Below are 25,485 nucleotides of genomic sequence, written 5' to 3'. Positions count from 1 at the left end.
TATATTATGTGGATGGCTGGGTCCATGTGCGTTGCTTATCAGGGGACAGGATGGCATCAGGGTGCACTATGCACAAGGCAAAGGGGCAGAGGCAGTGTGATGCTTTAGGCAATGTTCTACTGTGAAACCTTGGGCCCTGCCATTCATGTGTATGTTCCTTGACACGTACCACCTACCTAAACGTTGTTGCTGTCTAAGTGTACCTCTTCATGGAAACGGTATTCCCTGATGGTAGAGGCAACTTTTAGCAGAATAATGTGCTGTGCCACACTGCAAAAATGTTTAAGAATTCAACTATGATTGTTAACTTGGCCTTCACATTCTCTAGATCTCAATCTAATCGAGCATCTGTGGGATGTTGTGGTAAAACAAGTCTGATCCATGGAGGCCCCACCTTACAACTTACAGGACTTCACGGATCTGTTACTCAGGGCCCTCTTTAACACAGGGCAAAAGGGGCAGCTTCCCAGGGCCCAGTCATTGTTGAGGGGCCACAAAGCATTACCCCCTCAATGTGGCGCTGCCCACCAGGGTTTTTTTTTCAGCCGGTGTTCAGCCACCTCTGGCGCTACTCACTTCCGTCACTTGTTAATACAGAAGCACCCCCTCTGTATTTGCAAGTGACAGCTCTTCTCACCCAGTGGCCGCTCAGACCCCTCCCTCCTCTATACATTGATCTCTACAGGAGAGCAGAGTAGGGAGGGTGCAGGGAATCCACACGGGCACCGATCTCTATAGGAGATCAGAGGAAGGAGGGGGCGGGGAATCCACGTGGGCACTGATCACTATAGGAGAGCAGAGGAGGGAAGGGGTGGGAAATCTACACAGACAGAAGCTCCTCCTGACTGGCAGCCTGCATGGACACACTGTGAGTACTCCTCTGCAGCACCACTCTCTGAAATTCTCTAGGTGGCAGCAGAGGAACTGGGGGGTGAGCTCTAAACTAGGGAAGAGAGTTTTCTACTTGGGAGGGGGAGAGAGATGTACACAGGCACCACTGAATGCTGCATTCCCTACACAATGCACCCCCCAACCCTGCACTACATACACAGTGCACCCCTCAACCCTGCACTCCTTACACAGCACACCCCTCAACCCTGCACTTCCTACACAGCGCACCCCTCAACCCTGCACTTCCTACACAGCGCACCCCTCAGCCCTGCACTCAGTACACAGCGCACCCCTCAGCTCTGCACTCCCTACAAAATCCACCCCTCAGCCCTGCACTCTATATACAATGCACCCCTCAGCCCTGCACTCCATACACAATGCACCCCTCAGACCTGCACTTCGTACACAATGCACCCATCAGCCCTGCACTCCCTACAGAGCGCACCCCTCAGCCCTGCACTCCCTACACAGTGCACCCCTGAACCCTGCACAGTGCACGCCTCTGCCCTTTACTCCATACATAGCACAACCCATTTCTAAGCACACCCCTCAACTCTGCACTCCATACACAGCGCACCCCTGAACCTTGCACTGTAATAATGTGCTGTGACCTCAACCAACCAGTGAGCTGTAATGGTGTGTAGTAACCTCTAGCAACCCTTGAGTGGTAATGATGTGCAGTAACCTTCAACAACAAATAAGTGAACAAGTAATCTCTAGCAATCAAGCAGCACGCAACAATAATTTGCAGTAACCTCTAGCAACTAATCAGTTAGTAGTAATGATGTGCAGTAACCTCTAGCAACCAATTGGTGAGCAGTAATAAGGTGCAGTAACATCTAGCAACCAATTGATGAGCGGTTATGATGTGCAGTAACTTCTAGCAACCAATTAGTGAGCAGTAATAACATGCAGTAATCTCTAACAACCAATCAGCAAGTAGAAATGATGTGCTGTAAGCTAGCAACTAATCAGTGAGCCTTAATGTGTACTGTAACCCCAAGCAACCAGTCAGTGAGCAGTAATGATTCGCTGTAACCTCTGGCAACCAATTGCTGCCTGATCTGCTGCAATAACTGATTTTGAGTGTATCCATTGTAGTGGGGGCTGGGGGGAAAGGGGGGGACCAACAAAAATGATTGCCCAGGTTCCAATCAATATTAAAGACGGCCCTGCTGTTACTGATGGCTTGGTGCTGGATACCACAGCATACCTTCAGAGGTCTAGTGGCTTCCATACCTCTACAGGTCAGGGCTGTTTTGGCACAAAACGGAATCTAAATAATATTAGATGGGTAGTCATTAAAGTAATGGCTAATCGGTGTATATGAATATGGGTCATAATAATAAAAAGGTGGATTTCCAAAACATCATTGACTGGTAAAATATGCAGTATATTTATGATCAGGTGATTCAGACCCCATTGATCGTTCCAGATGGATCTGTTATGATAAACATAAAAATATTTCATCTGACACCCGGATGAGCAAAGTATTGATGTCAGCATCCCACATGTTTTGAATACTGAATAGAGAAAAAAAAAAAACAGCAAATCCAAATGTTGAAGCTAAAATGATAAGTGATATTTTAAAGTATTGCGGGTTAGAAAGCACATAGTGAAAGAATTTGGACACAGTAGAGGAATGGATCAGCTAAATTCCAGAGATTGCAGTAGTGAAGTGTGGTGAGTGCCCTCCCCCTGTCACAACTATTTGAGAGAGATTTATAGAGGTCACTGCCACAAAGAATTTCTCACGTGGCCCATGCTGCTGAAAGTGAACAACTAATCGCTGCTTTGTCTTTCAGCCTTGTTTGCAGTCATCCATTTGACTTACATGCTAATGACAGCTAACCTCCTGATAAAATTCCATATATCAACTCTGCTGGGACAGCAATTCAGAATAGAGACATTTTATTTTCTTTTTATTTTATTTTTTTCTTTTTAAGTATTTTATTAGGTATTGATTAAAAAGAATGTCAACTGCGAATATGTAAATAATTATGTGTATGTGTTACAGATACTGTTAGGCTGCATTCACACCTGAACTGTGCGTCTTTGGTCGTTTTGCAGGGTTATTTATTTATTTTATTTTTTTACAGTGTTTGTACAGGCATTTTTGTGGACATTTAAGGCTCGAGTGTTTTTTTTATTATTTTTAGAGGATGTAAATCTAGTTACTAGGGAAAAATTTAAGTTTTATTGGGGCCAGAAATGGTGGAAGCGTGTAGCTCAAAGGAAACTCATGTGCTTTTTAAGGCCCTGTTCACATCTAGCGATTTGAGATCGTGGGCGAAATTGACGCAATTCTGCTCGCAATTCCAAATTTCACTGCAATGCTGGCAAAACGCAGCACATATGTTTGTAGGAGCTTCTTTTTGGCAACAAGCTTTGCGCAATAAATCATGACAGAGCTGCACTGCATTTTAGGTGCCATTTAAAATGAACGGCACACAAACGCGAATGCGCTGTTTTTCCGGTATTGCAGTACGGTTTGGAATTGCGGGCAGAATAGCTGCAAATCGCTAGATCAGGGCCTGAAGCTGCAAGCTTCAAACGACACTATGCTCAGGTATAAACAGGCACAGTAAGAAATGATGGGATTTTTAGAAGCTGAGCGTTTTGGAGCTTTAAGCTAAACAATTCACAGGTGTTAATGGAGTCTTAGCCCTTGTACACACGGTCGGAGAATCCGTCGGAATGTGTGCTATCGGACCGCGTCGTCGGATAATCCGACTCTGTGTGGTATGCATCGGACTGATTCCTTCGGAATATCTGTCGGACCCAATTTTCCAACATGTTGTAAATATTTCCCGACCAACTGGGCTGATCGGACATACTCCGATCATGTGTAGAGAATTTTGATCGGACCAAGTGCCACGCATGCTCAGATCAAATTACTACATCAAAGCTATTGGCTACTAGCCTGAATGTAGTCCCATCGTAACGAAATTACGTCATCACGTTCTGAAAGATCGGATTTTTTCGCCAACTTTGTCCGACCGTGTGTATGCAACAGTTTCGGACAAAATCCGACGGGCAAAATCCGACGGATTTGATTGTGGAAATCTCCGACCATGTGTACAGGGGCTAAGGAAGGTGCATCTTATAAGCAGTGTGAGAAGGCTCCCATGCATGTTTCCATTTTCAGGCATCTAGTCTGCATACTAGCTCCAGGGCTGTAACCTTATTGCCCCGTGAAGCCGAATAGATTCAGTTTCACTGGCTATGAATGGAAGTGTGATCCATGGATCAGAGAACTGTAGATTGACATGTCAGGAAACCGAGCTGGCTTACAAAGAACTCTGACATGGCCTGATGGAGCACTGCTGTGTGTATTTCTGCCCTGCCTCTGGAGCAGTATAGCACTGAAGAATATAAGTTGGGTGAGACCTTGGTAAAGACATAATATGGCCAATAATCGTATATGTGCATTTATTTGTATTATTTTTGTCTTGTCTAGCCACCTCTCGATACTTATGATTAAATCCAGCAGCAAACGAAAGTATATTGAGGGACAGGGGTTACCAAGGACAATCACAATATTCTCTGCAGCTCAAGCAAAAAGCAGCCATGCCGTGTTTCTCTATAGGTCATTGATAGACTGTCAATAACAGTGCAATAATAGGGTGGCACAGTGGCTATCACTTATGTCTAGCAGCACTGGTATCCTTGGTTTGAATCTTAGCCAGGACACTATCTGCATGGAGTTTGTATGTTCTCTGATTGCTTGCATTGGGTTTCCTCCAGGTTCTCCAGTTTTAGAGCGCACTCCAGTGACATGCTGGTAAGTTACTTGGCTCCTGTCCAAGTTGACCATAGTATATGTGCACAAATTGGCTATGCACAGGTTGTATCACATTATGCATGCCAGTTCCAAGCCCAAGCAATTGGAGAAGGTTAAGGAAAAACCTGGTTAGTCATCTTGTAAAAAAAAAATACAGAAGGAAAAGTCTAAAGGAAATGTTTTAGACATTCAGACACAGTTCCCAGAGAGTAGGCTCATAGAATCTTAGAAAGTCGGATACTGTATATATTCATACATTGTCCAGTAGTAGCTGTGTATATAATTAATAAAATGTATTGTTGTTTCCACCCGCACATTTGGATTTAAATTCTTTTTAGCAATAGCTACATAAATTGATGGTACCAGAAGGGGATATCATGTGTGAGGGAGTCATCACTTGAAATGTGCAGGCTCTGCTGCCCCTCTGAAAAGTGATCCATGGTGGCAGTGTAGAGCTGGTTTACAGGGGCATTCAGGAGGCAAAGCTGCCATCTCCTGCACGCCGTTTTTTTTTTTTTTCCAGGGGGATTTTTTTCCATCCCAAAGGGGATTTTACATTGAATTACAGCAGTGCAATTGTTAAATCTGCATTTACCACGCAGTTGCAACACAGTCCCATTGCCTTCAATGAGCGAATGTGATAGATGGCGTCACCTGTCAAACTTGACATGCTAAATATGTTGCAGTGTGAAGTAACGCAGCAATGTAATAGGATCCAAGCAGCCACCATATCACATTGTAGGGTGGCAGTTTAGGGGACAGTACCTGCATGTTTTTACTACCCTTCGACCGCCTTCAAGAACATAGCCTTATTGACTGCAAAGAATTCCTAAGGATGAAGTTTAAGTATGGATATGTTTGCATAGTTACATTGGTCCAGCTTGGACCAATGTAAGTATGTGTCATACCTGTGGAAGCTTGAAATATCTGTAGTAAGCATCAGTACTACAGAGATTGCTGCTAGTTTCTGGGTCCTGCTACTTAGCGAATATAAGAGGGCACTCTCTCGGCATGGGTACCATGCAGAGAACAGTTTACAGCAGTTTACAACAGTTTACATTTTCTCAACAAATGCAAAGTGTTCTCTTATTGTACGAGGTGGAGAGGTGGGGCATTGACATCACAATCAGAACCTGGAAGCACTGGACCCAGAAGCTTGCAGCAATCACTGTATTAGCAGTGATCTAACACTATAGTCCACAGGGATATTCCAGGTCTGACACATACCTATTTACATTGCTCCAAGAATGACCAATGTAATGATAGAATGTAAAAATGCAAAAAATGTGCATACCGTACCCAAACTTCAACTTTGCAAAGTTCAAGAAAGGAAAGCAGAGGTGTTGTTTATGACAGCCACTGGATAGGATGGGTTCTCTTGTCTGAAAGGAATATTTATTATAATAATATTAGTGCTATACCAGAGGTTACAGGCACCAAACCATGCATTAAAGGCAAACTTAATGTAATGTCACCCAATATGGTTGATAACTAAGTAAACATAAAATGGATTAACAATGGTAAGAACACTATTTAGCATACAACGTGATTTGTAAGGCCTAGGCATACGATGACATTTGGTGTCCAAATGAGCATAAATGGTAACAAGGCCACCTCAAGTGCAGCAGTGAGCTGTAGTAAAGTTTAATCTACAGGGTGCTGGAACTATACTGCCAGAACGCATTTATGTTGGAAATGCTAGTCCTAGACTGACTAGGTATGCACTGTCCAAAAGAAAGAGGAGGATGGTAGTGGAAGGGGCAGGGGAATAAGGGGGGCTTGATCTCAGTGGCTCAGTCCCTGCTAGCAGTATCAGCAATGGGCGAATAGCCCTCTCACCAGTCCTTGGGATGCTGCGGTGACCTTTCATTGTAGAAGGAGGGGCCTCTTGTACTTTCCAGGAAAGCCTCTGGCGATCAACGGTAGGAAGTGGTGGGTGAGTGGACACTCCAATGTCCCTGCTGCAGTGGTGTAAGTGCTGTGATGTGGGCAGTGCTGCGCTGCCCCAGGAATCCTCACTCCCAGTCTCAGGCTCGGATCTCCACTGGTATGGTCTTCCACTAGCAGGCTAATATCCAGACAGGCCTCTGTCTTTTAACTGCCTCAGTGCCAAGAGGATGAGTTACCACAGGCAGTTTAATAAAAAAAAAATTGTCCCTCCACTCCTCCTACAGTGCCTATTGGGATATGCATTGCAAGGAGTCCATTTGTCTCATTTTATGGCTGCTGTCTCAATTTACAACACCCAGGATTCTCAGCGCTCTACATAAAAGTTTATGGGCTTGCTTGGCTTTTAGCTCTCCCCCAACTGTACAGAGGAGAATGGTGCAACATAATATCAGTATTTCAGTAGAGGGAGAGAAGAACAAAAGCCAATGGCGTTGAATTACTAAAACTGAAGAGTGCAACATCCGGTGCAGCTCTGCATAGAAACCAATCGGCTTCCAAGTTTTTTTCTTTAAAGCTGGGTTCACACTGCCTTGCAAAGCGGCTCACAGCAGGAGTCCGGTGCGTCCCTGTTCACCGTTTCAGGTCTGATTTCTGTCTGAATTGTTGGTTGAATTTTGACCTGAAACAGACCAGAAGAAGCACAGGACTGTGCACTTTGCTCAGCAGCCACCCTGGAGCTGTGTGATCTGGCTTCATTGAGAGCCACTCCTAACATGCGAATTGGGTTGGGTGGAAACTCGCATCCAATACGCAATAGTGTGAACCCAGCCTCAAGCTTAATTGAACAAGCTGAAGTTAGAAGGTGAATGGCTACCATGCACAGCTGCACCAGATTTGCACTCTTCAGTTTTAGTAAATCAACCCCAATGTCTCCTTCTCCATATTGCTGTGGCCTAGCACCTCGCTACAGGAGCTTATCTTGTGACTATCTGCCATGAACAATTTCTCCAAAATATCAGCACCAGCATTTTTTGATGGTTTACTGTCTTAAATTAGAGAAGGGTAGATTGTGTTTGTGTTATGTCCATCATGATGATGCTATGTGGCATATATTTGCTCTCACCAATCGTCTCTTTTGCCAATGACGTATATCAGAATGACAGCACTTAAGAATGCAGTCAGTGCAACATAATATGAATTTGGCCTAATCGCTGCGTAAGGCACTGGATTATATGGCAGAACATAAGCAAACGTCCATGTGATAAAATAGCTCTTGGTTTCTAGTGACAGACGGGAGACGCCAATAGCTTCCAGTTACGAACTGTCAAAAATAGTTGACAAGATGAATGGCCATATCTGAAATGGAAGCTAGATAGAAGAGTCAAAAGCCACATAGGTCCAGTTGTGACGTGTTCTTAACACAAGGATCCAAAACACTAAAACTACAAGCACCTTACAAAAGCAAAACAAAGTGGCCCACAGCCAGTTTTTTCTTACAAACACTTCCTCAAGAATGTGAAGTATGAAATGTCCCAAGTAATGAGCATGTACAATTAACTGGGAATGCTAAACAATTCTCTATTGCAGGAGGAGAAATATGGCTTTGAACAGAGGAAATTCCCACTGGGGTGTAGGTTAGAGTCGGAGGGGGGTGATGTTTTTCACAAAATAGAATCGTCTTTTTTTATGCAAAGATATCACCGCTCTGGGTTGTCATAGCAGCAGAAATATTTTTATAGAGTTCTGTTTTTCACGGTAAATCATTTGAATGAAGCACAGTACCTGGAACACTTCAGATTCTCAAGTACAGCATTATGCCAAGGTGTACATAGCTCTGTTTGTGGCCTCATGTTATAGACTGCTGTGCTAATGCTTTATCCCTGATTCCTTATGCAGAGCGTCAGCATACACTATTTACAGGAGGAACAGAGATGAGTGCGCTGCCTGAAATAACTCACCGGAGTGACTCTTGGGACAGTTTATGTTTAAGTTGAACTAAATTTTTGTTTTAATTAATTTAAATAGAGTAAGGGAGGTTTATAACCCCTGACATCAATCTGCGTCGCATTGGGGAGATTTCCTTTCATTTCCTGTTCCATATAGCAAACAGGAAGTTAGAAGAAATCCCCTCAGGGTTGTCACTAGAATTTGTGGAAGATTTCCCCTCTATTCCTATCCTATTGACAACTCAAAATTTGGGATTTTCTATCATTTTCACTCTCAGCAATAACGATAAACAGAACAAACATTCTGACAGTTGTTCTGATCCCTCTCCACTCTATCCAAAACCAGAAGAGAAGTTTTGCCTTTAATTATACTTTTAGGAATTTGCCTCCATTGAGGTATTATTGTGTTTTATAGCTGCAGTTCTTCTAATTCTGTGCAATAGTCAGAGCCCCAGGCAGCTTTTTCTGACCACCAACAAGGATGATTATAAGGGGATTTCTTTTTCAACCTGTCAAATATTAAAGCCCAACTTTAGGAATTAGACAAAATTCCCACCTGTTCACCCAGGGTGGCAGCTCTGGGCCAGTCACCCAGTTGGAGGACCCTGCTGGAGCGGGGAAGAAGGTGAGTATTGCTCCTTATGCATGCACCCCTAGACTTAACCTTAACCATTTATCCCTTGCAGTTAGGGGGCCCTACTACAAGAATTTTTTTTTTTTTAGTTAGGCCCTGAGTTGGGCTTTACAATTCTTAATTAACCCTTTGAACACTGCTATACAACCTTACATGCAGCTAGTAAACATTTGCATAAAAACTGTTTTTTTGCATATATTGCAATACAGGTTCAAGATGGTCAACTGCATTAAAGTGAACCCTCTCTGTCCAGTTCCTACTGTAATTTGCAAGAGGACAAATACTTAAGCTGGCCATACACTGGGCAATTTATGGCCATTTCCTGATGAACTGGCTAAAATTTACCTTGTGGATGGCCCTGTTTGTACCCTCCTGCCTGACATCCTTCAAACAAAGGAGCTGGGCAGAAAATAGTTGGCTGAACAGCAGCTGCCATCAATCAGATGCAGCCTCCGTCGGGCATTTGGACAGCAACCGCTGTCCGATGTCAGAATAAATAGCAGGCACTGAAGATTTGTCAATTTTTGCTGTATAGCCTGGATTGAGTCAGTGTTTGGCCAGCTTTACTTGCACATTTCTTAAGACATATATGGAAAGGGTTAACAAAGTGTGGCACATGGCATGGAGAAAAATGTTTCAGTTTCTATATGCTCACTTATTTTGTGCTTTATGCACCAAATAAATCAAAGTGTTGCTCACAGGTGGAAGAATAAACCGAGAACTGTGAAACATTTGTGTATCACTGTAAACTGATTAAGTGGGGAATTATAACCACGAAACCTTTTTGGTGAAACAAAGCCATTTTATGTTCGTCTAACTGAATGATTCTGACCCATACTTAGACACACCATACCGGGCATCTCAGCCATTCTTTTCACCAACTGGGTTTTTACCTTCTCTCATCCTTCTAGTACAATACCCACCTGAGAACCCATAGAGGATCAATGATTAGGACCCCTGTAGCATCAAGATTGACCGATTACACCCTGTGTGGAGACAAGCCCTTTTCTGCACCTGCCTTCACGGAAGGTTGCGTGGTTCTACCCGCCTGGGTCACCGCAACTTTACCAGATGTAAAGAATTTCATTGCTTATTATTTTATTTTTTTTAAGAAATAGCTATACTTTTATACATGCTACACTATAAGGTCTCTACCCTCTTTTCTTCCGGTGGATACCATGGGCCTTTATATGGGTCTCTGATTTGCTTTTTTGGTCTGACACCTTGGACCATTGAGGACCACTACCACCTGAATCCCATACATGATTTAAAGGAGAAATTTAAGGTCCATGCTGTGATGCTGCAGGTGTCCCTCTCTAGCTCTAAGCCCAGAAACTGTGAAATCACTCAGTTCTCAGTCAGTGAGCAGAGAGCAGTGACTATCAATTACTTCTCTGTGCTGCCCCTCCAGTGCTCACTGGAGCATCAGCCAAGAAATTGGGGCATGCACGCTGAGAGGCTGAGCCAGCTGCCCATTAGCCATCTGAGTGAATGGCTAATGAGCCTGGAGCAGCTCTGTGATGTTTGCAGATAGCAAGCTTTAGCCCGCTGTCAGGTGATTCTGGGTCACAGGAGAGCACAAGTAAGTTCATTCCTATAACCCACAAGAGAAGAATAGCAGAAAAAGCTTTGGCCATACATCTTTAGGTCTCTTGACTATCAGTACCAGTGACAAGAACACACAACAAGGCTAGGTTCAGATCTGAGCATGTAAATCTCATGCCTTCCTGCTTTATAGCAGATGCGTGGGTGTGGTATTAATCCTAATGGCACCCCCATGCACTGAAGACTGCACAACACTATGTGGTTTCCCTGCGGCTGTGTTTTGGAAAAGGTGCCGGGACCTTTTCCTGTGTTTTCTGTAGGTACAGCAGCCTATTCAAATGAATGGCCTACTGTGCCAGCGCAAACGCAGCTGCTGGGAAGCCAGCATAGTGTCAAGCTAGACATAAAAGGAATGAAAAGTAACATTTACTTAACTGGTAACAGATGAAAGATTACAGAGAATGGCTGTCTGTAGTAGGCAAAACTGTTTCTCTGTGGATTCTATTTTAGTGTAACCCAAGCTAATGACTTGATACATAGATTAGATATTAATCTACCGTTACAAGGCTGTATTCACAATTGTACGGACTTTTGGTACAATGGCTTGTAATGTTTATGCATTGGTGCTATTCCAATTATCTTTATTGTCACCTCAATTTGTATAGACAACATGCGTACATCTAAGTGAAAGGCATGCAATAAAGAACACATGCATTGCCATGCAATGGGCTGAAGAAAAACAAGGCATGTGCGTGTTTAGCATCCATGTGGAGTATAAATGAGTCCCTAGGGGAAAATAAAGATACTAAAAAAAAAAAAAAAAAAAAAACACAAACCACTTAAAAAAAAAAAATCCCATCACCTGGATTATAAGAAAATAAACAATTCTCCAGTTGTATTTCTCCCTTATGTTAGTGTGTGAACACAGCCAACATTTCAGACTATCAGGTGGACAACATATAACAATAGGAACACTGCATGGCTGAATTTATTTATTACAGGTACTTATATAGAACCCTACATTTTACACAGCGCTTTTACACCTATATATTGTACGTTCACATCAGTCCCTGTCCTCAAAGAGCTTACAATGTAAGGTCCCTAACTCACATTCATACATACACATAGTAGGGAAAATTTAGACACAAGCAAATTAACCTACCAGGTTTTTGGAGTGTGGGAGGAAACTGGAGTACCTGGAGGAAACCAACGCAAGCGCAGGGAGAACATGCAAACTCCACATAGGTAGTGTCTTGGTTGGGATTCGAACCAGCAAACCTAGTGCTGCCAGGCACAGGTGCTAACCACTTAGCAACTTCTAGTTAAATTGATCAATATAAAAACAGAAAAAAAAAAAAAGACTGTTTTGAAGATGGTAAAGACAAAGCAGTCCAAACAAACAATATTTGAAAATACAGTAGAAGTCATCACAGCCCCTTTAAGAAATGTGAGGGAGTCGACTTTGCTGCTATTCAGTGCAAAATACAAGCTGTTAAAACATCATCACTTTCAGGCTTGTGGTAAATACAGTCTGTAGAAAATATATAAGGAAGGATTTGGCTAGACTGGAAAATGGCCTCCAGGTACTTTTATTTTTATGAAATGAAAAGCCAAGCAGTTAGGAATATTTAAACTAATTAAAAACATATTGGGGGAAATTAACAATACATCGGAGAAATAGGCCAGTTATGTGGTGTAAATATTAGTGCATTTTCCAATTCGCCAAATTAACAATGGTATAAGACAAGTACTATTGGGGGAATTCACAAAGAGTGTCTAGGGTACTGTTTAGAATTCTGACTTGTCTCCACATTACAAATATCTGTGCGGATGACAGATTCACAGACACTGTTTTTGGCTATAGAATCTGCCTATTGTCAATTACAAGGTTAAAAAGGACCTGACAGGAAACTGGTGTCCCAGCTTCCCCATCAAACACTGCCCACTGCAACGATACTGGCTGCTAGGAGGCTGTCTGCCAGTGACAGGGAGAGGGTAGCGGCAGCACATATGCTGTTCTTCTACACTGTATACAGGCACAGGCACTCTGCCTGTCTCTGTACACCAACTTAGAGTAGGTCTTAATTAACTGCATTTTCTTTATCTACAAAATGGACGTACTGATTTTTGAATTTGGTACAATAATAGCACCACATAACATAAAGAACTACCTGAATCTGCTCCATGTGTCAATAAAGTTACCGAAACAGGTGGTAGGGATTTTTGGATCTGGCGCAGGTAATTTTAAAGGGTCATAGTGTCCTAAAGCTGTCAGTATCGCTTTAATGAATTCCCCCACAGATGTTTGTTTCACCAGGAAACCGGTACTGCGATTACTGACCCCCCCCCCCCCCCCAAGAATGCTACTTGCCTGGCTGTTTTTAGCATCTACTGTATATCTTCATTGACTCCTAACAAATATGCAGGAAGGAAATTCAGAATTCCTGATCTACATGTTTCTGGTCAGTATATCAGAAAGTACTGATGAAGATCAGGCAAACAGTAGTTTAAGGCTACATTCACACATGAGCACTGGCATCTTTGCATGGCTTTTCATGGCTTTTTTTTTGTGTGTGTTCATACATGCACTTTTCATTCACGCATGAGCATTGTTGTTTTAGCCAATGGGAAGCTAGTTCCTCGGAGGTGAAGATGGTTGTAAGGTGTGAAATTGCATGAAAAGCATGAGTTAAAGGCCCCTTTCACACATGCGCCCCCTCTAAGCAGAATCCGCTTGCTCAGCGGGGAATACAGGCCGATGACACATGTCCGCTCCACTATGCATAGCAGACACAGACACATCCCTCTCTCCTCTATGGGGAAAATTGGATGGAAATCAATAGCCTGTCCGTTGCCACACAAAAATGGGAAATAAGACCACCGTCCGTCTGTTTCTGGTGGACAGGATCGAATAGCGGTGGGTGTCAATGGACATGTGTCCGCTGACATCCGCCGCATCATAGAAGAGACTGGAGGGTCTGGGGAGAAACTGACCGTCGGAACTGGTTGGACAGCCCATGTGAAAGGGGCTAAAGTCTGTTTTTCATCCATCTGTCGATGGATGTAAAACAGACATCAATGCATCTCTATGGAAAAACGGATGTAGATGGATGATCATCCGTTTTACATTCGTTTTCGCCAACATCCGTTTTTTGGAGTGGATAAAAGCCCTATTCTTCTTCCAGTAAAAAAATGGTTTGGACAAAAATGGACAAACGGTCCATTTTTGCATGAAAAAAATGCTCCAGGACTCAAGTGGTTAAGGACTCTAGCTGGACGATGGAAAAAAAAAAAAAAAGATGGAAAAAAACAGATGAAAGCTGATGGAAACTTCATCCATTTTTTCCTTGACTGAACTGATGAAACGAACAGTCCACATGTGTGAAAGGGGCCAAAAGTTTTTTTTAGGTGCTCCCAATGAAGTCTATTGAGACCTAAAATGCACGATCATGCCCTAAAGAAGCCTCCACTATGTTTTTTCTGAGTGTTGAGCGACAGCACATTGCTTAGATGTTAAAGGGTACCATAGAATAATATGGAAATCGAAATGTTCAGCGTTGAAGCGGGGGCCAAGGAGAGGAGATTCTTCATTATAGTACTGGTTTCCTTTGAGCTTCTTCACAGCCTCGTGTTTTGTGTGGGTGTGTACTGCAGCTGTGCAGAAAAACTGAGCATAGTCAGTAAAGCAAAATTACAGTAAGTATTTGATATAATTTTCCATTTTCCTGACGCCAACATGGCAGCATACGTATGATAAATAATGAGCCTTTGAGAGGGATGGTTTAATGCTGCAAATTTAGTCTTTATTTAACAATAGACATAGAAGATTGGATAGTTTTCTTTACTATAGTAAGAGCTGCTGGATGCACCCTGTAGTGTTTTAAGAATGTATGATGAGATGACCAAGAGACACTCCTGCCCGTGCCACCCAAGAAGACATCACCCTGTTTGAGTGAGCTCTAACCACCTCCGGAGGATCCTTCCCAGCCGCTCTATATGCTATGAATAGTTTTTATTATCCAGGCTGAGAAGGTTCTGTCCGAGGCCTCTTCCCTTGAAATTTTCCAGGTAGATGTGATGAAAAGTCTGTCAGAATGTCTGAATGTAGGACTAGCCTGGAAAAAGGCTTTGAGGACTTTTGGAATGTCCATCTCGTGCAGATCAGCATCCAATTCCGCTGGGAAGGCTGGAAGCACCCATTCACTGGAGAGATGAAATATCAATGCCAGTTTTGGAACAAAGTGATCCAATGGTCTCAGCATAACCCTGTCTGGGGAGAACATAGAATAAAGTTCAGCTGCCCCCTATTCTTGGAGTTCAGACACTCTTCCCCCTGAAGTTATGGCTATTAGGAAAGACATTTTTAAAGGTGATATCCCATAATGAACAGTCTTCTGTTGGAGCACAAGGAGGGTTTGCTAGAAAATTGAGGACTACTGCCAGGTCTCATTGAGGGCATAGTCTAAGTACCGCTCTCATGAAGTGCTCCACCAGCAGGTTTGCTGCCCCTTTCTTTTGGGTAAAAGCCGAGATGGCTGAAACTTGCACCTTAAGCAATCTGGATTGCAGGAAAGAAAGGATTTGAAAAACATTTGGGTCACTAGGGTAAAACGAACGCCCAGCTGCAAATCTCTTGAACCTATTCCATATTCTGGAGTAGATGGCATTGGTTGACCCCTTTTTGGAACTCTATAAAGTTCCAATAACCTCTGGAGAACATCCTAACTCTTGTAACCCCTGCCTTTCAATTTGCAGGTCTCTAAGGGCAGTCGTGATGGTTTCGGATGTAGGATATCTCCTTGCGACTGGAAATGAGGAGTCACCGGCAGAGTGATCGCGGGCACAGCCTGAGATCCATTGCCAGAGAGAACCATGGTCTGCAAGGCCTGTAAGGTAATACTGTGATGACTGTCAAATTCTCTGGCAACAATCTCCTCAGGAATTTCAGGATTAAAGAAATTGGAGGGGAGGCATAGGCCAGTTGCGCAACCCAAGGATGGGTCAAGGCGTCCGTCCCCTCCGCTAATGGATGAGGGTTGGGTGAGAGGAACCAGCTCATCTTGCAGTTGGTTGATGAGGCAAAAAGATCCAGTTACGCACATCTCCACTCGTGGATGATCTGTTTGAACACTTCTGGGTGAAGGGACAATTCGTTGGGATCCTTGAATTGTCTGGATAGGCGATCCGCTTCCAAGTTCTGACAGCCTGGAAGAGATATGGCCTGCAAATCTGGGAGATATTGTTGTGCCAATGTCATGGTCAGTTCCACCTCTCTCAAGAGCGATTGGCTGTGTGCCTGGTCTTGTTTCTGTATATAGGACCCTGCTGCCGTGTTGTCCAGACAGAGCAGGCCTGGGTGACCCTGTATGAGAGGCAGCAAGGTTGCCAACACCATGAATGCTGCGCCTGGATCTTCAATCTTGGGGCAGAAGACATGATTTTCCTCCTGTAACCCTGGAGATGGTAGACTCCATTTTTTGGCCAAACAGCGCCTTCCCATGAAAATGAAGTTTACAGCAATTCTGCTTTGAGTATGGGTCGCCACCCAGGGTTTTAGCCACAATGCTCTTTTGGCTATGACTGAGCTGAGCATGGCTCTGGAGGACCATCAAATGATGTCTATAGCTGCCTCACCTGCGAAGTCTGCAGAGAGTTTTATCTCATCAAGAGCCTTAATGATTTTTTTCTTTTGGCAGCATACTCCAAGTTCTGCACCCACACTCACATATCACTTGCTACGGATGTTAAGCAACGGCGGGCTTAGGCCGCGTACACACGGGCGGACTGTATGGCCTACTTAGTCCGCCATACAATCCGACGGACAGTCCGTCATACTTTCGAATGAACGGACTTGACCACACACGGATGCACAAACAGTCCGTCGAAAGCTTGCGCGATGACGTGTACAGCACGTACGACGGGACTAGAAATAGGAAGTCCAATACACAGCAATGCACCTTTCCGCCGTGTAAATCCTTTCTGAGCATGCGCCATTCTTAGTCCTTCGAACTAGCCTACTCACGAGCGGATTGTCCGCTGAAACCAAAGTATGACGGACAGAATTTCGAAAAATCCGAAATACTTAGTACGCCAGACTGCACGCTGAAAAAGTCAGCTGAAGCCCACACACGAGCGGACTGTCCGCTGAAATGTGGTTCGACGGACTAAGTAGGCCATACAGTCCGCCCGTGTGTACGCGGCCTTACAAGCACCATCTACCGCAAGGTAAAAAACTCTTATCTTAAGTTCATGTCAATGCGTCTATCAAGGATATCACTAAAGCAGGAAGAGTCTTCCATCGGAAGCGTCACATTCTTGGCCAGTCTGGTGACTGCCGTATCCACCGTTGGTGGGTTAGATAAAGGAGCCGCAGCCTCCTCCGTGAGTAGATCCAACTTCTACAACCTGTTGGTTGAGGAGGATTTTCTCTCCCTTCTCCCATTCCTCCTGAAACAGGCCTCTTATTTATGTCATAAGAGGAAAGGTAGGTACCTATTTCTTTAGGTTCCTCCTATGTTACCCAAATCTTGTTTTCACTTGCAGCAGGCTCTGCTATTGCACTGAAAAGTGATCTGTGCTTAGGTCACATTTCAGAAGCATTTGATATTATCACATAAAGGGGACACGTGTTTCCGCTATGCGATTTTCAAAGAGCAATTTGCACGCAATGTTGCAACTCGCATGGGGACGGCCCATTCACTTGGCTGCCCTATGCATGCAAAAAGAAGCCCCTGCGCCTATTTAGGGACGACAAGCTTCGCACAATGTTATTAAAGGCGCGCTCTCCCACGTGACAATAACAGCAGAATTGCATCGCATTTGGGGTGCCCTTAAAGGATAAAGGCACCTAATGCGTGTTGTGCAGTGATTGCCACACAATTTAAAATCAGATTGTATGCTGTATGGTAATACGTTTTCTCCTTCTTTGGAGGAGGTTCCAGATCCTCCCATTCCATGCAGATTCGCAAAATCAAAACTGGAACCTTCAGGTTCCTCTGCCGAGGAGGAGGCGGTATCTTCTCCCTCTGCCTGGAAGGTTGGCTGTAATAATGGGTGTGGGGAATCAGTGAGCTTAATCCGCATGGCTGGAGTCACCCCTGACGTGCCTGGTACCCCTCTAGTTAGAGAGGGTTGAATGGCTTGGTTTAGACCTGGTGCAGGGCCCACACTCTGTTCGTCCACTTCTGTCCCTGGTTGTCCAAGATGACTGGAAAATTCTGCCAGAAAGTTGGGGACTACTTTCTTGAGAAACTTCTTGACTCTCGCACTTCTGGTCTCTGGCAAGCTGCCTGAAGCAGTTGCTGCAAAGTATCTTTCCTGGCATAGGTTCATCTCCACATGACCAACATTTGCCTATTGGGCACTGAGCCCACAGAGGAGAAGCTGTGTGCTTTCTCTTAAGCATACATTTGCACCCTTTATACTGGGGTCTGTCAGGACTGGAGGAGTCACTTTCTGCCCTGGAAAAATCCTGACGATCCAGAGGGCCTCTGGATTTCCTAGAGCGGGAGTGTGAGTGCCCGGGGCTGCAATAGATAAGGCATGCTCGTCCAGGCATAATGCACTGTTTTTCCTGCATCTTCTTACATACCTAACGTTGGCCCTTATCTGCTATTGCAGTGGTCTTTTTCATGTGGTGTCATGCTGGTGGAAGAACAGAAAGGTGCAAGGGGGACTGCATATCAACAGAGAGAAATAAGGGAAGTGAGAGAGGGAAAACATATATACCCCCCTTTTTTTGCCAAAGAGAAACAAATTTAAATATAAGAAATCTGGGCAACCCCCCCATCCCCTAGTAACACATTCTTTCCGATTCCCTCTCTCTTCTATCCCCATTACTAGAATGGCAGGACTTACCTGTCATTGACTGTTCCTCAGAATGAAATGCTGTCTCTCTGTATGCCTGAATTACAAAGGCATCCATTACCTGGCCATTTGTGCCTCTTAACCACCTCCAGTACAGTGCAGTTACACCCCCTTCCTGACCAGACCAATTTTCAGCTTTCAGCGCTCTCACAGTTTGGATGACAATTACTCAGTCATCCAACACTGTACCCATATGAAACTTGCATCCTTTTTTCCACACAAATAGAGCTTTCTTTTAGTGGTATTTAATCACTAGGGTTTTTTTTATTTTTTGTGCTATAAATAAAATAAAACTTAAATTTTGTGAAAAAAATGCCTTTTTCTTTGTTTCTGTCATAAATTTTTGCTAATTAGTCATTTTTCTTCATAAATTTTGGCCAAAATTTATACTGCTACATATCTTTGGTAAAAATAACCCACATTAGTGTATATTATTTGGTCTTTGTGAAAGTTAGAGTCTACAAACTATGGTGCCAATCACTGAAAATTGATCACTTCTGATCAGGCCTTCAGTACATCAGGTGTATCTCATTTCTTGAGACACTAACAAGTCAGGAAAGTACAAATACCCCCCAAATGACCCCTTTTTACAAAGTAGACATTCCAAGGTATTAAGTAAGTAGCATGGTGAGTTTTTTTAAGTTGTAATTTTTTCCCACAATTCTTTGCAAAATGAAGATTTTTTTTTATTATTATTTTTTTTTACAAAATTGTCATATTATCAGGTTATTTCTCACACACAGCATATGCATACAACAAATTACACCCCAAAATACATTCTAATACTCTTCCCGAGTATGGCGATACCACATGTGTGAGACTTTTACACAGCCTGGCCACATACAGAGCACCAACATTGATGTAGTACCTTCAGACGTTCTACGAGCAAAAATGACGCATCATTTCTCATCCACCTATTACACTTTTGAAAGTCCTGGAGTACCAGGACAATGGAATTGCCCATAAAATTACCCCATTTTATGGGCAATTCCATGGACTGTGATTGACAGGTACTATGAGGGGTGGTGACAGGTCCTCTTTATTGGGGGGGGGGGCAATCTGTGTGCTTGATGTGTACTGTAGGCAGTAACGAGATGTTACCGCAATCTCCTCACACACGATCGGTGTGTGAGGAGGAGAACCCGGTAACATCTCGTTACCGCGGTTTGTTTACATTTTAGTGATCGGCTGTGAAAAGAACACAGCCGATCACGTGGGTAAACAGCCGGCCAATGGCTGTTTACCAGCGTTGGTGACGAGCAGTGTTCCCGGGGAACACGCCGCCACTGAGGAGCACGCGCAGCGCGCTCACGATCGCGCGCATGCGCCGTGCAAAGTCGGGGTGTGACCATCTGTGATCAGCCGTGATGAAGTCACGGCCGATCACGTGGTAAACAGCCAAAACCAATGGCTGTTCACCCCCTTCGGTGGCGAGCGGTGTCTCCGTGACACGCCGCCACCCGAGGAAACAGGGGTGTACACGATCGCGCGCATTCCCTGTTTAAACGGGAGGCCGTCATATGACGGCCTCCTGCCACAATAGGTGCGCCGCCTAGCCATCATTGGACGGCCGGCGGTCAGCAACTAGTTAAATAAAGCACCTGAGAGAGCGAGAGATACTCTGTCTTCCCCAGCCTCTGTTCTAATCAAAAAAGGGCTAGTACAGTTAGGAGGGAAGCCAACGCCCATCCACACAAAAGGATACTTTTAAGCTGGCTACACATCATGCAATCCTCTGCAGATTTGTTTCCTCAGATTTACCAAAACCACACAATATGATTTCAAACCTTAAGAGCCTTAAATGGTTTGCAATCAGGCAGGTCCCTGTACTACATGGTCCCGGCAAATCTAAAGGAAATCAAACAACAAAAGTTGCACAGGGTGTATGGGGTCTTTAGAGACACGAGAGCAAGAAAAAGAAAAAAATGTTTTATAGAGATTGACAGACCTGGAAAGAGTTCCATAGGAGAGAAGACATCATGCAGTCCCAGCTTATGGATCCAGACTCCAAAGCAGGCATGCCACAAGGATTGTCTTCTCTGATTAGAGAACATCTCGACCCCAAAAGACCACCAGAAGGAGGTGTCCCACCTTGTTGGTGCATTTAGCAGCCTAAGATGTGGGACTGCATGCTGGGAGAGGCTGAACCCAGACGGACTCCATCATAGTCGGCAGGTAAGAGCTTATCGAGTGTAACGGTCTGCAGTTGTTGATCTTTGAGGACAAAAAGGAGAATGGGGGAGGTAGCTCTCAGTCAGACTTTTATAGCGCTAAACAGGTCCTGTGGGTGGATATAGGGGTGGAGTTATATCATATGTATGCTGCCATGTTGGCGTCAGGAAAGTGTGTTAAGGCAGCCCTTTCAGTGGGCCCTTAAAAGTCTCATTGAATGAAAAACCATACCTGCAATTTTTATGGACAACACGATGCAACACATGCAGATTTATATAGTGTGGTGCACGGAAGTGCAGGTGCATTTGTGTGCACTGTGTATGTGCACTGAGGTACCTTTCAGAATGAATAGCAACACGCTGCAACTTTCACATTGCGATGTAGTACATTGTGGTAATGCATATTAAAATGTGAACTGGCTGGGTTCACACTATTGCGAATTGGATGTTGGTTTCCTCGCATCCAGTTCACATGTCAGGAAACTGTGACTGGCTCTCTATGGAGCTGGTTCACACATCTCCAGAGTGGGTTCGGTGCAAATTGCACAGGAGTCCCGTGTGTCTTCTGGTCCATTTTAGGTCCGAATTCAGCCCAAAAATTAGGCTGAATTTGGACATGAAACGGTGAACGGGGACGCACTGGACCCCTGCTATGAGCCTCTCTGTGCTGCGGTTTGAACTCAGCCTTAAAGAGGAAGTAAACTCTCCCACTCTGATGCTTCTTTTCATATAGTCCATTATAAGTAATTATCAAACTATAGCCACTGTAATCCAGCCCAAACGGCATATTACTTACTGTTTAACCACTTCCCACCCGGCCAATGCGTATATACGGCCGGGTGGGAGCCGCCTGCTCCTGATAGGACGTTTGGGAACGTCATTCAGGAGCAGCGGGATCGCGCGCGCGCGCGCCCGCGCAGCGGCGCGATCCCGATGTGCTCGTGTCACCCGGACACGGCACATCTCAGATCGGCAGGAGGGCTCTGTGATTGGCCCTCCTGATCACATGACGGCCGTGTCCAATCACGGCCGTCATGTGATGTAAACAAACAGCCGGTTGCTAGGCAATCGGCTCTCCTCTCCTCACACGGAAGTCACCGCTGAGGAGAAGAGAGCAGATCGCTGCAGCCGGCTGATGATCAGTGAGTATGGGCTGCTTTTTACAGCTTTTTACTCACTGATCATCAGTGTAGTGTACACACACAACACACCACACAGTACAAACACAGTCCCCACATATGTCCCCAAAACACACATGTCCCCAAAACATACATGTCCCCAAATAATAAAAACACATGTCCCTAATAATAAAAACATGTCCCCCACATATGTCCCACTAAAATCACATGTCCCAATGATTATGTGCACACATATGTACGTGATCACCTGCACACATATGTACATGATCATTTGCGTACATATGTCCGTGATCACACAAACCAATTATTATACACTTAACGGAATTTTTTTTACCAAAAACATGTAGCAGAATACATTTTGGCTTAAATTTATGACAAAATTTGATTTTATTGGATTTCTTTTCAAATAGAAAAAAGAAAATATAGTTTTTTTTCCAAATTTCCGCTATTTTTGCGCTTATATCGCAAAAAAAAAAAACGGAGTCGTGAATAAATAACACCAAAATAAAGCTCTATTTGTGCGAAAAAAATGATAACAATTTCATTTGGGTACAGTGTAGCATGACCGCGCAATTGTCACTGAAAGAGCGAGAGCGCTGAAAGCTGAAAATTGGGCTGGGAAGGAAGGGGGTGAAAGTGCCCTGTATTGTAGTGGTTAAAGAAACTTTAAAAAACTTGTTTCCAGGGGTAAGGCAGCAACAACTTAAGTATTGTTTTCTGGGCCCACAGTAGAGTGTATTTCCGCCCTTACATTGAGCACATCCTGTACTGTTAACCAAACCTCCTTCTCAATCCAACATTTCTATGGCAACCCTGCTTCCCTGCTCATAGCTGTTTTATTTCATAGTATTTACTTGTGTCAATTATCTAGTGTTTGCCTATGTCAGTCTTATCAGCTTCAGCTAAGACTGCAGTAATGCTGTCCCATGCCCAGGTTTACACTCCATGTGATGTCACATGGTCACATGGGGGTGTAGGAGGAAGCTCTGAGTGATTATGCAGTCTCGTAGGATTTCAGTGTTGTGCTGTAGGAAGTCCTGATAATAGACAGACAAGCACACAGAGTTTGCCGTAAATCAGGGGAGATATGGGCATGCTCAGTGACATCATTCTAAAGAACAAAAAGGACTACAACAATACTAAGCAAGTAAGGAGATATCTACAAGCAGTGTTCATTATATTTTTTATGCTGATTTACATGGGACAAAGTTATGGGGGAGAGTTTACAATCACTTTAATGTTTTTCATTGATTTACAACAGACAATACCACATCTACCCACCAGTAGTCCATGGGAATAATGCTTAGCGCCATCTAGTGGTCATATGCGATATTTTCTGTTTTAAATCAATGCAAAACATTAAACCAGCACAAGAAAAAGCCTAATATGTTTGTTTTTTTTGCCCCATACACGGGCAATATGGGCAGTAGTTGAGCAATTTATCTCCTACTCCTATTCAGAATTAATGTTAATAATTTCTGCTTTAAATCACAGCATTATGGGAGGTCGATCACTCTCTTGTGTGAATGAGTACAATAGGGTGCCTAAAAATGGTCTGTTTAGCCCCTTAATAAGAAATAAAAAATGTCTGTAAAGCTCCTTGATAAAATGTGAAGTGGACTCATCCAATAACGAACACAGCTTCTCCTGGATATTTGAAATGAACACAAGTATATGTCAATGAACTTCACATTACCAAATAGCAGCAAGTAACCTGCTTTTTAAAAAAAACATTCAGAAAATACATATGTATACAAAAACACCCCCCCCCCCCCCAACCTTTTAAACATATTTGAACATATTTAGTCCTCTCTGAAAAATGTGAATATCTATAAATGTAGATGAATATTTAGGCAACTAAATGGGCATCGTACAACAGTAACCTTCTTCTGCCACGAATAATGTTCTGCTGGGTCCTCCTAACATAAATTGCCGCTGTGCATAGAAAACAGTCAGTTCCAAAGGTTGTGAATTTGATAGTCCATAAAACATTTTTATAGAGGTAACATCAGATGGAAAAACAGCTATATTGGAGCAAAAAAAAGGGGAGGGGGGTGCAATTACATTTATGTAGAAATGTCTCAATTCTTTTACAATATTTGTACAGGAATCAAAGCCCAGGGCTCCATAGGCAATGAAATCACTTTGCTACTGATTACCTGCTTGGCAATTATATTATATGCAGTGCATTAAAATCAATGCTCTGCTAAACAGATAATGGGTAACAAAAGGTTAAGTGTCTCAATAGCAAAACGATTGAATCATCCTCGTAGGCGTAGTCCAGGTGACATTATACTATTAGACAAGCCATTTTTAGTCAGATTCCGTTGCTCGAGTAATGAAGAGATAGGAAAGTGTCAGATCTGCTAATATTTTTCTAATGTCAGCAGCCAAACCAGTGTAAATCCGCACTACAGTTTTTTTTTTACCAATAGCTGTGGATTGTGCAGCTGTACCCAATTGAATTTCGTTTGCATGGAGGGTTTCGCACTACACGGCACATTTTATTGATCTGATAGATCATATCTGAAACAAAATACACTCACTGGCCACTTTATTAGATACACCCGTTCAATTGCTTGGTAACATACATTGCTAATCAGTCAATCACATGGCAGCAACTCAATGCATTTAGACATCTAGACGTGGTGAAGATGACTTGCTGAAGTTCAAACCGAGCATCAGAATGGGAAAGAATGGAGGTTTAAGTGACTTTGAGCATGGAATGGTTGTTGGTACCAGATGGCTGGTCTGAGTATTTCAAAAACTGCTGATCTACTGGGTTTTTCACACACAACCATCTCTGGGGTTTACAGAGAATGGTCCAAAAAAGAGAAAATATCCAGTGAGCGGCAGTTGTGTGGACAAAAATTGCCTTGTTGATGTCAGAGGAGAATGGCCAGACTGGTTGAGATGATAGAAAGGCAACAGTAACTCAAATAACCACCCAATACAACCAAGGTATGCAGAATACCATCTCTGAAGCACAACACATCAAACCTTGAAGCAGATGAGCTATCGCAGCAGAAGACCACACCCGGTACCACTCCCGTCAGCTAAGAACAGGAACCTGAGGCTACAATTCGCACAGGCTCAACAAAATTGGACAGTAGAAGATTGGAAAAATGTTGCCTGGTCTGATGAGTCTTGATTTCAGCTGCGACATTCAGATGATAGAGTCAGAATTTGGTGTAAACAACATGAAAGCATGGATCCATCTTGCCTTGTATCAATGGTTCAGGCTGGTGGTGGTAGTGTAATGGTTTGGGGGATATTTTCTTGGCACACTTTGGGCCCCTTAGTACCAATTGAGCATCATTTAAACGCCATGGCCTACCTGAGTATTGTTGCTGATCATGTCCATCCCTTGTGAGTACAGTGTACCCATCTTCTGATGGCTATTTCCAGCAGGATAAAGCTCAAATCATCTCAAACTTGTTTCTTGAACATGACAATGAGTTCACTGTACTCCCATGGCCTCCACGGTCACCAGATCTCAATCCAATAGAGCACCTTTGGGATGTGGTGGAATGGGAAATTCTCATCATGGATGTGCAGCCGACAAATCTGCAGCAACTGCATGATGCTATCATGGCAATACGGACCAAAATCTCTGAAG

The 25,485-nt window shown here is 43.7% G+C and overlaps 1 protein-coding gene across 22 annotated transcripts in view; it reads left to right on the top strand.

Annotated features, from left to right (window-relative positions):
* The window catches only part of SORBS2 (sorbin and SH3 domain containing 2), a 423,222-nt gene that overhangs the window by 45,849 nt on the left and 351,888 nt on the right, over positions 1–25,485 (top strand). The window lies entirely within an intron of this gene.

Source organism: Lithobates pipiens, unplaced genomic scaffold (genome assembly GCF_037356315.1).
Source record: "Lithobates pipiens isolate NorthernLeopardFrog02 unplaced genomic scaffold, aLitPip1_a1.2 Scaffold_13, whole genome shotgun sequence".
Lineage (NCBI taxonomy): Eukaryota > Metazoa > Chordata > Amphibia > Anura > Ranidae > Lithobates > Lithobates pipiens.
Note: the sequence above shows the minus strand (reverse complement) of the source record. Positions and strands in the feature narration are given on the sequence as shown.